Raw genomic sequence first — 16,699 nt, 5'->3', positions numbered from 1 at the left:
TATTCCCAGATAAATTTTAGACTGATTAATAATCATGCTTCACTCAGCCACAGGCACAATGAAGTAGACTAGAATTCTGGAGGGAAAAATAGTGCACAATGTCTATCTTCTCTCCATTCTTACAACAAACAGAAAATCTCCTCCAAAAGGTTGCATGACACCATGTCTCCCTTACTAGGCCTGTGTGTTACAATATGCTCAGCATTTAGCACTAGTGATAGGACTGGGTGACTTGACCTTCAGTGAAAGGGTAGATCAACCCTTAACTTCCTATCCTAAAAAGGCTTATGATTTTTTTCTGAGAATGCTTTCCTTGGCACATATCTCTTATGTTCCTCACACAAAATTCCCTGTGGAATTGACTTGGGTGACAGGAGACAGGTTAACTCATGGGAGAAAAGGGGGACATACAAAATAGGCTTTTTCCAATTGTCATGTGAATTCATGTGCTCATGAACTAATTTTCATTTTAGCACTCATTGAGATCATTTGCCACATATTACTCCCTCTCACAGGGGTACGCTGAGATACCAAATAATATGCAATTCAGGTACCTAAATTTAGTTGGTGGGGTATTTTTCCCCCAAAGTGATAAGTTGTCTGGGTTATTTCTTTTCAAATAAGACAAGTTACAAAAATCCTACAATGTCAAATGTATAAGGAAAACAAATGATAAATTCTTCGTAAAGTTATTGTGACAGACTTCCAACCCAGGTATGTATGAATGGAAGCATTTATTTCTTAATCTGAATGGCAATAAAACTTGCTTGGGGTTAAATTAAAACTACCATCTAGTATGAGGAAATATTCTAGGACACTAATTAAAAAAATTGAGTGTGCGTTAGAATCTCATGGAAGGCTTGTTAAAACACATATTGCTGGGCTTCACCTCTAATGTTTCTAGCCAATAGATTTGGGGTAGCACTGGATATTTATTTCTCACAAGTTCCCAGGTGATATTGATGTTGCTGGTGTGGAGACCACACTTTGGTAGCCACAGATTTAGGTCTTTAAGGTTACAAGGTGCTTGTCATTAATTCTGAAACCAGGGCATAACTCGTTTAAAAATAACTGGCAATACAGGTATCACAGGGGCCTCAAACTAGCTGTACTGTATGTGATGAAGGTGCTGTGGTGAGAGCCATCTCGGGGTTGGCAGGATTTAATTTGGCCCTCAAGCGTGGAGCTTATGTAGATGACCTGAGTGAAGATGGAGCTTATTCTAGGAAGGGTAAATGAATCGAGTTAAGACTTCAATGCCATCCCATAAGGAATTCAGATTTTATGAAGCAAGTAATAGTTCGTTCATCTACACATTCCCTCCCCTTGTGGCATGTGGCATGTGGCATGCTGGCATAAAGATCTGCTCCCATATTAGGGCAAGTGTGTGTGTGGTGGTAGTGGTGGGTTGTGCTGGAGGGGGTGGTTAGTGGGTCTCTTGTGATTGATGAAGACACTACTTTAGAACCTGAGGTGGATTATTTTTTCTTAGACCTATTTTTTGTAAGTGGTAGGTTTGAGCAAGTTGGCAACTTTTGGATATACCCTGAAATATTAAGGAGAGCTTTCTTGGGTATGCACTTTGGTTGTTTGCAGGAATAGGAAAAATCTTGAAAAGTTGGTCCAAACTGTCACAGAGAGGGCCCTGATGCGGACAATTCAGTGCTTTTTTTCAGTCTTTAAGATGCACAGATAAAAGTGATTCGGAAACCCTATTAAAATGCAGACACCGGTTCAGCAGGCCCTTTATCATTCATTTCTAACAAGTTCCCAGGGGGTGCTGATGCTGCCCTTGGAGCGCTCGCTGAAGGAAGGGACCAGAGGCCATCAGAAAGCTCTGGGGAAAGAGAGGTCAGTCGACCATCTCTCCTGATGCTAGAATAGTTGCCCCCCCAAAGGAAAGTCTCCCGGGTCCTCCTTAAGAGAAGGGCAGTGGAGGATGTGGGGACAAAGAAAAGGTCGGCTAGAGCAGAGTTGGGTAGGGGGAGCGAGGGCGGGCAAAGGCGCCGAGCGAGGGCGTCAGGTAGAGCGCTAAGGTTGTCCGCGCAGGTTCCGGGCCTCCGCGCTCCTCCCCCCTCCCGCAGCGCGATCACTGCCCTTGCCGCCCTCGGCGGCTGCCAACGGGTCCGGGGCGCGAAGCGGAGACTGCGACCTCAACGGCCGGTTTCTCCAAGGCGCGTGGGGGCCGGCGGGCAGGCGGGCACCCACCTCGCCGCCCAGGCGCTGGGGCTCCCGGAAGCGGAAGGGGAGCGCGGCCCGGCCTGGGCGGCGGCACCGAGGAGGAGGCGGCGGACGAAGCGCAGTGAAGAGCCACTGGTAGCAGCGAGAGCAGTGGCGGCGCGAGGGACCCGCGGCGCCGGTGAGTGTGTGAAGGCGCGGGGGCGACCGGCGGCCCCCCAAGCCCGCCCCTGGCCTCGGTTCCACAGCGCCTCCCCCCACCCCGCCCTCACCTGGCCGGCGCCCTGCCCCCTCCCCGCACCTGCCCCTGCTCAGAACCCGGAATCTCTCCTCTGCGCCCTGCTCTCTCCCCTGGCCTGGCCTTTCTCAGAGCATCTTCAGCTGGAGCCGCAGCCTCCCGCCAACTGTGGTGGGTGGTTCCTGCTGTAGTCTAGATGATTTGGGGAGGCTTTAGAAAAATATTAAATCTGTGACCTGAGTTTGTCGCCTGTGTGTGTGCACTGTTTTCTCTGCATCCCTCCGGGAGCTCTGTTCGAGGATCCAGGATTTTTCTCTGCTGTCGCAGCACAGCCTTTCATTCATTTCCAGAACGTTGGTGTGAGGCTGCAGAAGACTAGCCGGAGGAAAAATAGTTTGCTCCTGTTTTAACCTCCTGCCTCCCACCACAAGAGTGGTTTTGAGAAAATGGCTATGGGTGGTAGCAGTTTGCACTTGTTATCATTTACTGTTAGTAGGTCGCTGGATTTTAACTGGAGAGTCCATTTAAAGTTGTGGTCGTTCTCAAGCTATATTTGGGTCACATTTTAAGATCCTTGTGAGTCAGCGGAGGATGTCTGTATCTTCAGGGCCGACAGGACCTCACCACTTATTACTTAAAAATATTGCAATATAGCAATCCATAGAAGTACAAGAGGAAAGAAAAATCAAGGTCATTGTGGGCTGGCCATAATTCAGTGTAAGGTTACAGTCTAGAGGACTGAAGATAATTAACTGCAAGTTATAAAGATATGTCAACTGGATCCTTGGCCTACTATGCTAATATGTGTACTTTCACAATTCATTACCTTCCTTGGAATACAATGACGACAGTAGCAGTGCTAACTATTTGATGAGCGTTTAATAGGTGCCATCCCTGAACCAAAAGACTTGGTGTTATGTTTTGTTAACTCTTTCCCAACTCTTGAGTTGAATTGTTTTATTAAAGATACATTCAGAGAGGTGTGGTTTTAATTGTGCTATCTCTTAATTGCAAAAAGATTTTTGAAGAAGAGGTGAGAGGAAAAATTTTTCAGGAAAAATCAAGTGAGATTGGGGGTTGTAGAAAGCAAAACTAGATTCTGGTCACATTGCTGTCACCATCACCATCTAGCTATGCATTCATGGCTAGGTAAGTGATCACTCTGTGACTCATCTATACAAAGGGAAGCCAGACTAAATCTTTGAAGGGTCGTTTTTTGCTTTCCAAAATGCCAACATGTTAAAGGTACCTTTAAAGCATGTATCTGAAGATGCATTAGTAAAATTATATCAAAATATAACTAAAAATGGTTAACTATAATCTTGGGACAGTTTTTGCCATAGTACTGTTCCAGAACTCCTTTTTCTAAGTATAAAGCAGTAGTATTGTATTAGATTCCTTCAAACTGTTGTGATATCTGTTAAACTTAACATATTTTAGAAGCTTTTGAAAAAGAAGCTGTAGGTGGAATAAGTGAAAGAGTGTATTTTAAATAAAATAGATAACTGCCATATTGGCTACTTTTGGGGTATTTTATTTAACGAAAGGATTGAAACTTATAAAAATGTATGTGTAAAACTATTAGCAGATTTTACAACAAGAACTAACCAGTGGATTATGAAATTTTTATTACTTGGCCTACAACTTGATTTCTTAATTCATAAGGACCTATTCAGAACCTGTGGACAATCATCATGGATAAAAAAAAAATGCCTTGGATTAGTGAAGAAACGAATTATAAAGTCTAGTAATATCTTCCTAGATTTCTTTGTTTTTCAGGAATTATAATTGAATCTGAGTCAGTGACTTAGTGTCAAAACCTAAATCGTGTTGGTATTAGTACACAATGGATAGTAGAGGAAACTAGGAAGTAGTTCCCTAAGTTCAGTTTCACTTTTTTTTTTTTTTTAAGATTGATTTATTTATGCTTACAGAACAGGGGTACAGGTCAGAGGTGTGGTGGGTGAGAAGATTCATCAGACACAGACTGGGGGGCAGAACAGGCAGATCTACTGAAATACACTGCTGAGAGGAGCAGGCCGGTCAGGAGAGGTCTGCCAAGCCATGTGGATCAGCTCCCTGATGGGTGATCCAATTTGTGCTACAGTGGCTTCAAAGAGCTACATAATGCTGTGCTTTAACCCGTTGTGCCACCAGGGAGACCTCAGTTCAGTTTCACTTTTTAAAAGAATGAGGGCATCTCATATTGTTTTAGTAAACTTTTTAGTAAACCATTAGATGACTCAGATTAAAGTTTTCAAATGCATTATTAGATGTACATGGCAATTTAGCAGAATACTGACAATTTAGTAGAATATTAGTAATCTTAGAGTAATCCATGCATTAATACTATTTGAACTATTTTGAATCAATAAAAATTACAGGGTAAAGCTCTAATTGGAAATGGACAGCAGTTTTTCTTAATGTCAGACAAATGATTTGGGGAGGTAAACATCTTTGGTAAGTTGAGTCAGTTTACGTTAAGGAACACAGCATAGATGTAAGCAGCATTGCTCTTGGTAGTTCCCTGACCAAAAATAGTGTAATAGTAGTTCATTTTATTTCCCAGGACAAAAATTTGCTTTTTCAGAATTTGTCTTTCGATTTTCAGGCTTTCTCTTTCTGTAATTTTTCCTTTCTTGTTGATTAAACTGCCCACTTAAAAGAATGACTAATATGTATTCTCATCAGCTATTTGTTGCTGCTTCCATGAAAGACTATTTGACCATCATTCTTTACTGCTCGTTGATTTTACTTTAATTCTGACTTAACATGCTCAAATATGATTTCAGCCATGCTTCTGCTTTTAAGTCTTCTATTTGTATGGAATGAATAACTTTTTTTTTTTTTTTTAACCTACTGCATGTTTTTCAGTTTCAACAAGTAAGGAGACTTTTTTCTTTTAGTGTTGTTAGTGTTCTGAAATCCTGCCTGCTTTGATTAAGCCTGGTGTGAAGGAAATTGGATTCAGTCTCTTCCCTCTCACCCATTCCCCATAACTTGTCTTGGTTCAGTGGGTACTGGAGTTAAGTAGATGACTTTGACTTCTCTTCCCTTTGGGAAGACCATGTGTGATTCATGCCCAGGAATACCAGAGCCTCTTCCTTTCTGGCTTTTACTGTGTCTGGAGCTTTTTCCTTATGCTGTTTTTGAGCAGAGGTTATCTGTGGCCTTTTTGTCCCAACCTGACATTTAATTCCTGTTTTCCTCTTTCCTTTCCTGCTCCCTTTCCCACTCCCCTATCTTCTTAAACAAAAATTCCCAAGTAGACATTTTGAACTGACTGAAACAGTGTTTGGTAGTCTTCACATCATCCCAAACTTTCTAGTTTAATTCTTGTTAGGATGTTCTGATTGGTCACTGTAGTGCTCTGTTTTTAATAGAGATATTTTATATTTCACTCATGTGGCGGACACCTAGTGAAGAGCATGGCTTGTGATCAGTGTTGCCCAGAGTTTAAAAGAACTTGAACTACGAAGTAGATTCTTGATATCATTGAAGGTGCAGGTATGTTGCACTGATACTTTGCCCACCCACATTTTCAGTCTTCTGCAGAACCTAGCAGTTGGGTAAGAATTCTTGCTTTACTTGTGCATTCTTCTTATCTTCTGAAACTATCTTCTGAAAGTATTCTGAAAGTTGTGATTTTTTTCCCTCCATACTTAATTCCTTAAGATTCCAGACCTGCTTTTACTTGAAAGAGATTTAAATTTACAGGCTTTAGTTTAGTCACTATTTGACTACTGTTTTAGGAACAATCTCTATTTTGGGGGTTTCTCTTGCCGATAGTTGAAGTATAAATTCCCTGTTAGCTTATAGTAGCAAAGTAGTTGAAAACCTCTATTACCTTAGGTTTCTTGTGTTTGACAAGTAGTCCTCAGACTAAGAAAGTAGATAGCTGGGTTATATTAAATTATATCACCTCTTTATTGAGGGTCCTAGAAATATGTTTTGTTATGGACTTTGTAAGACTAGAAGTAAAACTTGTCTTTAAGTTTCCTTTACTCCTCTTCCCCCAGCCCCTTTGAAGTTACCATTTTTTGGTTTATTATTTGCTAGGCAATTTATCATTTAAGGATTACAACAACTTCACAAATTAGTATTTTTATCTCCACTTTATAGTTGGAGAGAGTTAGCATCATCATTTGAAGATGGCGCTCTCTTTAGTATTTGTACAAAACTAATTTCCTACTCTGTTACAAATCTGCTGAATAATACCTATATAATATTTAAAAATTGAATTGCCTCATTATTACAGAGATGGTTATAATAACCATAGACTCTGTAGACTGATGTTTTAGGGAGAATTATTTAGCTATCACACGTCCACTTTTCAGAGCAGATGAAATCAAAGTTAACTATCTGCAGAAACATATAAAAACGTGTACAGTTGTAATAATGTTTTTAAAATTCATTCTAACGTACAACCGTAAGGTTTGAATTTTACATATTCGTATGATACATAAACCGTTTTCTTTTGGCCCTGTGGATAAAAAAAATTGGAGGGGAGATTTGTTTGAAAACTTCCTCTGTAAATTGTTATGTTTTTCCAGACATGACACTGTTATAAATATTTAATGATATGGTTCTGAAACTTTGGATATTCAGTGTTATTCCAGAATTTCTTGAATTCTAAGCCAAGTGTTGCTTTTAAACCACATAGATGAGATTTGATTCCACAGTGAAGCGGGTGGATTTGCACTTTTTTTGGATACTGTGGTTGCAATGTAACTCCTATAATTGTAATCACAAACTTAAAGTAGAATTTTGCCCTTGATGTTTAGCCAGTGTTTGGGGTTTGACTTGGAGATGGTTGACCTGTGCTATTTACCTAATTATGTTACTGACAGCAGCTACTGTTTTGCTACAACATTAGTAGGCCACTCTAGAGTCAGGGCCTTAGCAGTGTTATTGACTTTGGGCATGTTTCAGAGCATTGTGTTGTGTACATTTATTGTTTTCTGGAAGAAGATGAATTCATCTATTTACCATTACAGTAGTAGCTCCTTCACTTTGTTCCAGATTTTGTCTCTGAGAAGTGAAGGTAGGACCAAGCAAACCACTGTAAATTTGTTTAGAGGCTTAGAGTAGAAACAAATACATTGGACAGTCAGCCACTCGTGGACAATAGGAAAACTACCATGGGAGAAAATACAGGTTAAAAAAAAATCTGTAAAGGGAATGGAAATGTAATGATAATAATTTTATTGAATCTTTCACATCCTCAGGATGTAATAGTTTATTGCTATAATGAACAGAGTCTGCTTAACAAATTCATAATCTCCCCTGCCCTTTTTTTGTCCTGAAGAATGGTACCAACCTCTACTAGTCTCTAAGAAACTTGGGAGTCATCCTAGGATATGTCCTTTCCCTCTCATTGATCACAAAGTCCCATAAATTTTACTCATTAACTTCTTAATCTTTTTCCTGCGTGTCTCCCATTTTAAGTGTTCCTGCCTCACATCCACGATCCTCAATCTTCTTAAAAGTTTGAGGTCCTTACCATGTATCCTCATTTCTCACCTCGATAATTAGTACACCTAGCTTACTTCATATAGCCAGGCTGTTCTTTAAAGTGCTGCTTCTCCCTTCCTCCTCTTGCTCCCTATGCAGTTAACATTTGTAATTCATACTATGAAGAAATTTCTTCTACCTAAAATCCTTCAGTGGTTTCCCACAGTGTGAAGGGCGAAGTCCAAACTCATTGCCGTGGTTTAATAGTGCTTTTCACTCTTAGTATTGCTTTCTGTTTGTGGATCTTGAATCAGTTTGGTAGACTGTGAACAGCATTATAAATATATTTTTTATTAAAGTGAAATAGAATGAAGGAACATATATCACATGTAGAAAGGTTACCATCAATTCATTAAACTTGTCAGGTATGTTTTCATGTATTTATACTCAGGTGAAGTATATATAGCTTATGTATTTTATATAGTTTTGTTTGTACTAGTAATGTTACGATATGCATGTGTTAGAGTTGATTATGAAATGGTTATACATGCTTTACTTCTTCCTTATAAGCAATGACTCTGGTCTTTGAAGTTTGCTTAGACAGTGTTTGCTTTTGCTTTTTGTCCTTATGCCTTTGCTTATTCTGCTGCCTTGTTCAGAAGTGTCTCCATCCGCCATTCTTCACCTAGTTAACTCATAGGCATCACTCTCTCTAGAAATAATTTCCTGATGGCAGTTTATTGTAAGAAATTTTGTGAAGTAACCCAGGAAACACATGTATTAACATAACTGGAAAAGTTCCACAAGCCATTTCCCTTCATATATGAGAGGTTTTCATGCTCTCTAATTCTTGTCCTCCCTGATGTTAATCTTGTCTATTTACTAGTCTGTTTTTATTAAGGATAGCACTCATCTCTTTTTTACATATACTCAGTGCCAAAGTATAGTATACATTCGATAGATGTTAATTGAATTAATGAAATTTGGGGTCACGATAGTATTTAGAATGTTTTAGAGTGTTTAAAGCTTAAGTTGTAGAAACCAACTTTTACTACTGATTTTCTTAAAAAAGGTTAATTTTTCTCGAATCATTTTAAGCTAAAGTTTGCCTCAATTTAAACTCTTTACTTTGTATTTTATCAGTTGTAATTAGGTTATACTTGCCTTACATGTTGATAGATATTACATTGCATTCTGTCACATCACATCAGTATTACCATTTTGGGATTATTAGTCAAGGAAGTTTGAACCCTAAAACTATATACATAGTGAAAATTTGGGATTTTTGAGAATTGGGTCGTTTCTAAAGAGGTTTTGTGTATGATGGTAATTTGATGAAAGTTTTGAGGTTATGGGATAAGACATGAAAATGTAGAATCAGTAGAGATGAGATTTTTTTATGAGGTTAAAATTTTTATAACTGATATTTCACAATAAATAAATATTAAAATAAAAGGTAATCATAATTTCTTAATGTATAAAAAAGAATATTGATGATCTGTTTAATATTTTTATCTTTATGAGAGATCTTTTTTTTTTTAACCATTAATAGATTCTCGTGAAGAACTGCTATTGAGGAGAGATCCATTTGCTGGGATTTAATTAAAAAAAAAAAATGAATCAAGACACAACCTCTAAATGCAAGTACCAGAGAAATTGCCACACATCTCAGTGAATTCGCAAATGGTAAGTCTGCATTTAATTTTACACTGGGATGGATTTCTTTATATGTTACTTAGATCCTTGAAGTCTTATGTTAAGATGCATTTAATAATTGTTCGTTAGCAAAAAATAATTGTAGTTATTTAAAAAAATTCTTATTTTTAAGTAAATGTTTTCTTAAATCTTTTTTCATAGAAAAATAATTTATAATTATTATAATAGTTTTGGAAACACCTTTTTGAATTGTATATGTTATATGACTTTACAAATGATGTTTTTGCGCTACATTAGCTTAAAATATCAATTTTAAAAGTATTTAATATAAGGATAGTATAGAGTAGTACGGGAGGCTGAAACATTTTATTTCTGTTTGTAATGTAGTCAGACTTGCTGTGCTGTCTTTATCTTGGTTAACTGAGAAAAATTTGGAAGCACATAAATTTATTAATAATCTTAAATACATATACAAGATGTGAAAACTTCTCATTACTCTTAATTTCCTCAAGACAGTGATGGTAGCTGCTAACACCTTGGTTGATGTGTTTTCTTCTGCATTTTCTCCCTCATACATATACAGAAATCATTTGTACTTGTAATATTTCCTAATGAAAAAAGTCATATAAATGTGTACCCTCCAACATTTAATTATGAAAATTTCAAATAGAAGAGTTAAAAAAATACTCAATTAAATGTTTACTACAATTAATGTTTTAGTAAACTTCATCACATACTTATCCAGCTCTCTGTTTATCCATCAAACCACTTTATTTATTTTTGGACCCATTTCAAAGTAAATTGCAGACTTAGGTACACTTCCTCCCCCTCCCTCTAATATTTCAGTGTACAGATCATTAACATTCAATATTGGTTTATAGGGTTTTTTTTTTTTTAAGGTAAATTTTCATGCCAAGGAATGTACTGACCTTAAATCTTAATCATAAGATTACTGAGCTCTTTTGTTCTTCAGTTGTGTCTCTCTTTTAAGACAAAGATTTTTGTCAACACTCTCAGAAATTTTCCTATGCCCCTTGTCTGTCTCTGTCCTTTTCTTCCGCTAGAAATTGCTAATAAGATTCATCCCTTCTGAGACATATCAGTGGTGCAGATGACTGTGACTGTTGTTCTCCTTGCCATCCAGTATCACAGGGCAAAGTTTCTCAGTTCTAGCCAACCTTCCCAATAAGCACCTGGTGGGTTTCCTGGAAGAAAACCCTTCAGATTTCTGAGACCTCCAGAATTTGTTCATCCACTGGCACATGTTCTGTCTTTAGCAATTTATGTGAGGGCTCTTAGTTGAGTTTTCTTATTGGTACTCAGTTGTTTATGTCAAAAGAAACAGAAACTCAATATTAATGGCAGATTGGTCAGATTATTGTAAAGGTGAGACAAGAACTTAAATGATAAAAGGTTTCTAGATATTCTTTATAGTGAAACAGGAACAGAATGTCTAATTATATCTTTTGGCTAAAGATTATCAGGAATAATTAGATGACGTTGAGAAATTCTGTGCCACAATAGCAGGTCAGTTTGTGTTGGTAGAAGAGAATCATGAAAAGTTAGCTTGGAGAACTTAATGGAGAAATAATTTAGATTAAGGCAGATTTCATCTCTTCAAGAAACTCATGGTATCAGAATATAGCAGCAAAATATGTAATCAGAAAAAATTTGAGGAAGACAAGAAGTTTTAGGATCTTTTTAGTAGTAAATACGAAAATAGTTAAATGTCAATGGGAAAAAAAAAACAAAACGCTACCTCAGAGAAATGTAATTCTGGCTAAGAAATAAGGATGAAAAGATTATGGGTTTTTGTTCAGATGCTGAAAATGGAGGAAAAGAAGATCTGTTTATAGAGGAAATGATGGAAGATGCTTCTGACATTAGTAAAATTACTGACACTGATAGTAACTCTCCATCCACATTCTAAGGAGAGCCAAGTGACAAGAGGATTGAAACTGCAGAGATTTTTATGATTCTTATTTTCTCATAGGACATGTGAAAACAAGGAAACTAAAATCAACTCTGCCACAAAGTTATTTTTAGGCTATACAGAATAAAGATACTACTGATTTGAATGCATTTTTCCCTAATGAAAATGACTAGCAGAGCCTGAAAACAAATCAAATAAACAAAACTGAAAAGTTTCTAACTAAAAAATGACTACCAGCCTAACAAAAGAAAAGCAGAAAATATGTTGGGTAAATAACAGTTTAAAGTAATGTTGACAAATGCTCTGAGTGGTCAACTGAGCTGAAATATCACTGTGGTTTTGACTAAAACAAAATGACTTGTATATGAAACTGTTCAGTTGTAGTCACATTTCCAACTTTTTCTGATGTAATAATGAAATACTACTGTTAATATTTGTGCTTAGGAAATACCTCATTTAAGATAACTACCCTTTATTTCAAAGCTAGCTCCTTTGCCCCTTAATTAGATTTGTCTTTCTTCCATAAATCCTTTTCATCAAAATTCTTGTACCTGCAAAACTCTTCCTTATAGAATACAACTTATGTGTTACACAAGCTAGACTTACCCCTTGTAATTTTTTTTGTACACTCCAAAGTTTGTAATTTCTTTTAAATTTGAGATAGTAAATGTCCAAACTGTAGTGAAATTTCAGCTTATGTGTTACCATGATTTAGATTGTTTTTCCAAAAAGAACAAAATTATAAGGATAAAAATTCAGATATCATGACTTTTTTTATGTTTAGAACTGGAGTATTTTTTTTCTTTCATTTTTTTACATCATTCTTCATTTTGTGCATTTTCATCTCAGTTGTAATCCTCAAAGGCTTCCCACCACCAGTTCACCTGTGTGATATCACCACAGTCCAGTGCACTCTTTCCACCCCAGTTCCAATCCCATTCTCACTTCTCCACTCCCATAACATGTCTCTGGTTTATGGTTGTTCATTGTTTTAATTTTTACTTTTACATTTGTTTGTCTCTCTTTTTATTTTCCTCCTGATCTCTCATGTTATGAGTGAAACCATCTGGTATTTTTCTTTCTTTCTGGCTTCTTTCACTAAACATTGTCCATTCCAGCTCCATCCATGTTTCTGCAGAAGGCAAGAGTTTATCTTTTTGACTGCTGAGTAATATTCCATTGTGTATATGTACCACATCTTTTTAATCCCGTCTTCTAATTTTGGGCACTTGAGTTGATAGATACCAAGAATCTTAAGACACTGTTTTTCACTTTGTTCAAGTTTTGTTTCCAGGCATTGTGTCATACACTTGTTGCCATTTCTGTTTTCCAAATGTCTGGTGTGTGCTACAATTAATGAATTGAATAATTAAAACCAAAATTACTTGTGAGTCAAAAAAAAGCCTCACAAAAGATTTGTCCCCTTCCTCCGTAGATTTTGCCTATGTAACTGTCTTTATTGACTCAACACTATGTGTTATGGGTAACCATAAATAGATTCTAAACATAACTCTTTAGAATTCCTTGTATACCTCTACTTTTTTTCTTTTCAAATTGCCTTAGTGTGGAAATATATTTGATCATTCCCTTTCTCTTCTAGGACATTCAGGTTGTGCCATACTTTTTGTGATCACAAAATAGTGTTCTATAGACCATTCTTGTGTATATATATATACCTGCACGTTCTCATGAATACTTTTATAGTGGTACTAGAAATAAAAGTTCTGTGTCAAAGAGTTGACATTTCAATAGACAATGCCAATTGGCTCTCCAGCCACAGCCACTGGATTTTTTTTCCTTTTGTATGTATTGATGTACTTATTTGCCTCCTATCATTCATACAATATTTTTTCCAGGCATGCTAGGTCTTTTTCATGTTTTGTTGTGTTTTTAACTTAAGAAATTTTATTGTTTTTCTGGTCAAACATGACTATCGTCTTGTTTGTGAAGACCCTTTCATTCTCATAGTATAAAAGCTCTTGCTGCTTTATTCTAGTATCTTTGCCTTTATATTTAATTTAAAAAAGAAAAAGAAAAAAACTGAGGAGCCATGAAAAATTTGATTTATAGTATAAAATTCAGATTGACCTTACATTATGAGTTGCATTTCAATAGAGTAAAGTAGGGACATTTCAAGTGGGAGTAATGGGGAAAGGAAAACATTTTTCAGATTTATGAAACAGTAGTAAGACCATCTTAGCTGAGATGGAGAGTCATATATAAGTATATAGGTTGGTGATATATCTTTACTAGGTTTCTTATAAGTGATTTTGACTAATTTTTATAATTTTCTGAAATCTGATGTTAGTTTTCTGTCACATAGGAGTTTTCTGTTATTTTCATTGTGACTACAGTATTTTTAAAAAATAATATTTTATTCCCTTCCTGAGGAAAATTTGTAGTGAAACTTAGTTTCCTGGAAAGGCAAAATAGGAAAGGAAACCTCCTATTAGATAAGTTTGAACATTGTAAATATTTGTGTGATCTCTTTTATTGGAGTTGAATTATAATTTCTTTTAAGAAAAGCTTGTGCTGTAGTAATTTACATCATTAATGAAGTTACTCATAGCACTCAAGTACCAGATAGCAATCTTAAAAAATGTTGAAGTACCAGTGTGTCCACTAGTTACATCAAAGTTTGAGTTATGAGCTCACCATTTAATATATAAATTAACATGTTGGAATCAGCAGCTAATGAAAGTATTTTACAAATGCCACCCTTCAAACCTAGAGCAGCCATATGCTTGGTTCACTTGTTGCTCAGAGTGTGTAATAGTTTCTGTTCACCCTTAGCCACGCCTGGTGGATATTAATGAGTGAGCGACCCTGCCGTTCTCCCAGTTATGTCTCTGGTTGTAATCTGATTTGGTGCTCCGGAGGACTACTGTTCTTGTCTGCCATCCACTTGTAAGGATATATGCTACTGATTTTTACATTCAGGTACTTTTAAAAAATAATTAAAAACTTATTTGATTTTTGTTTTATATTTTTTTATCCTTATCCTTGCTCTCTTTTCCTTGGGGATGCTTGTTTTAGAATTTGTTGTCTCTATATTTACGTCCAGGAGAAAAAAACCAGATTTTAAACTATTCACTATCAAAGAAAAACATACACATTTAAACTGCACTTTTCACAAATTTTTGTTGTGGGGAATTGTTTCATGATTAGAACTTCTCTTTAGTAGAGGAGAATAAAAATAATTCAAAAAATGAATATTTGATAATTTTCCTACTTTTTGCTGACTTGTTTGCTTTTCTGCTTCTAATATCAATACATGTAGAAATAAGTAATGAAATTATTGTTGCTATAAATTATTGAAATTTATATTATTTATTTTAGTCTTGAGTGGAACCAAAACATTAAAAAGGAGGAACATAAAGCTGGTACTATTGAGCATGTTGAATGTGAGCCTTGTGTCATTTATTTTATTACTTAATGGTTGGCAGAATAAAACTAACCATATTTTAAAATGTTTCTCTCTTTAGCTATGTAAAAAGCTATACAAATAAGTACCTTTTATACTTTACCTCCTTTAGGTACTGAAATAATAGCAAGCAAATTAAGCAGCATGGTTTATCTTCTGTGATTTTGCTCACTATGATACTCACAGGTCTTTTGATTTTCACATTAAAAAGGTAGTGAGGTTCCACTTTTACTTTTTCCAAGGTTCAGTTGCTATTCCTATTTTAGAATTCACCTGTAACTACTAATTGAGACATATCTAGTTTAAACATTTTGGTGGTGTTGAATTTGAGTAATTGTATTCTTTTTTTGCTACCCGATATTTGCAAGATCTAGGGTTAATAGGATGGGACTATCTCTTTAAAGTTAACATTGAAAGAGCTTCTGAAAGATGGTACCCTGAGGCTCGTCAACTGACGGCAGCTCTTAGAATGAAGTAGTCTGTAATCTATACTGAAAATATAGGCGTTATCTTTGATTATTTCATCTGTAACCCCTAATATGTAATCAATTAGTAAAATGTACTAATTTGATTCTAGCTGTTTCTTCAGTTGATCACTTCTCTGAAATTAATTTTGGCTTTTCATCTTCTCTTTGCCTAATTTAAGTCTGTCTTTGACGTTATTCTTAACACCAGAGCTGATGTTATTTAAGGTATGAATCTCATTTTGTTAGCTCCCTGCTTCAATAGCTTTCCAGTGTCTAAGAATGAAGTCTTAGTATTTTAACATGGCAACTTTATGTCCTGTCATGATAAAGCTATTTCTTTCTCACTCTTTACTCTCCCCTGAAAGTTTTGATTTGTGATAGCAGTTTTTAATAACCTTCATAATTTTTACTCTTGTATACCTCCTGCTTTTCTTTCTGCTGTCACTTTTCTTTGCTTGAGTAACTTTTATTCATCTTTTAGACTAGTTTCAGGTTTTATCCTCTACTAGAATTCTTACCCTGAAGTCCCCATCTTCAGTGATTCTTTCCACATCTCTGAATTTTACCAAGTTATTTAAAACCCATTTAATCAGTTTTTCTTCCATTAGACTGTTAGTTCCCCTAAGGAAAAACTATGTCTTGTTCATCTTTGTACTTACAATGTCTAGCAAGTAACTGTAGTGCCAGTTTGGTCTCATATGGAAGGTCTGGTATTAGTTATTTGTTTGTTGAACTGAGTTCAAGTCATTGTTGCTATAATGGATCTGGGTCCTGGATATCAGTCATCTGTATCATATGTACCTTTGGGAGCATTTTTAAATACTTGATTTTTTTGAGCTTCACTGCATAAAGAACTACAATTCAGTAGCTCTAGAATGGGGCTTAGGGAATATTTTCTTTAGGTTCTTCACTTGATCCTTGTTTGCTTACAGGTTTGAGAAACATCGTCCTAGTTTATTGTATTATTCCATTGTATTTTATGAGAAAGTTGCCCCCTAGAGTTTATAATTTATTGTTTAAGTTTTATGAGTTATCTATACTGAATTATGTATATATTTATATGTCACTCTTTCGGTACGGTGCATGTGTAGAAATATCTTTAAGTGTCTCATATGGAAGGTCTGTAAACTTTTTGTTAATCAACTGAAAAAAATGCCCATCTAAAAAGGAGTGTTCTTAAATAAATAGTAATAATATTGTTGGAAATTTGCATTTAACTTTTTCTTTTTTAATAATAGTTTATTTTTGTATCATATTTTACTTTTTTTTTCATCTCAGTTGTAATCCCTGTGGGTTTCCCATCACCAAATCACCCATGTGCCATCACCATAGTCCAGTGCACTTCCCTC

The 16,699-nt window shown here is 36.0% G+C and overlaps 1 protein-coding gene across 1 annotated transcript in view; it reads left to right on the top strand.

Moving 5' to 3' along the window:
* Window positions 1–2,181: 2,181 nt before the first annotated feature.
* ZDHHC21 (zinc finger, DHHC-type containing 21) overlaps window positions 2,182–16,699 on the top strand; it is a 65,082-nt gene continuing 50,564 nt past the window's right edge. The window contains exons 1-3 of the mRNA XM_012721526.1: window positions 2,182–2,359; window positions 9,423–9,556; window positions 14,253–14,399. The gene's annotated coding sequence lies outside the window, so the exon portion shown is untranslated. The remainder of the gene's footprint in view (window positions 2,360–9,422; window positions 9,557–14,252; window positions 14,400–16,699) is intronic.

Source organism: Condylura cristata, unplaced genomic scaffold, assembly GCF_000260355.1.
Source record: "Condylura cristata isolate star-nosed mole 26May11 unplaced genomic scaffold, ConCri1.0 scaffold00006, whole genome shotgun sequence".
NCBI classification, from domain to species: Eukaryota; Metazoa; Chordata; class Mammalia; order Eulipotyphla; family Talpidae; genus Condylura; species Condylura cristata.
The sequence above is the reverse complement of the archived record's forward strand: the minus strand, read 5'-3'. Positions and strand labels throughout refer to the sequence as shown.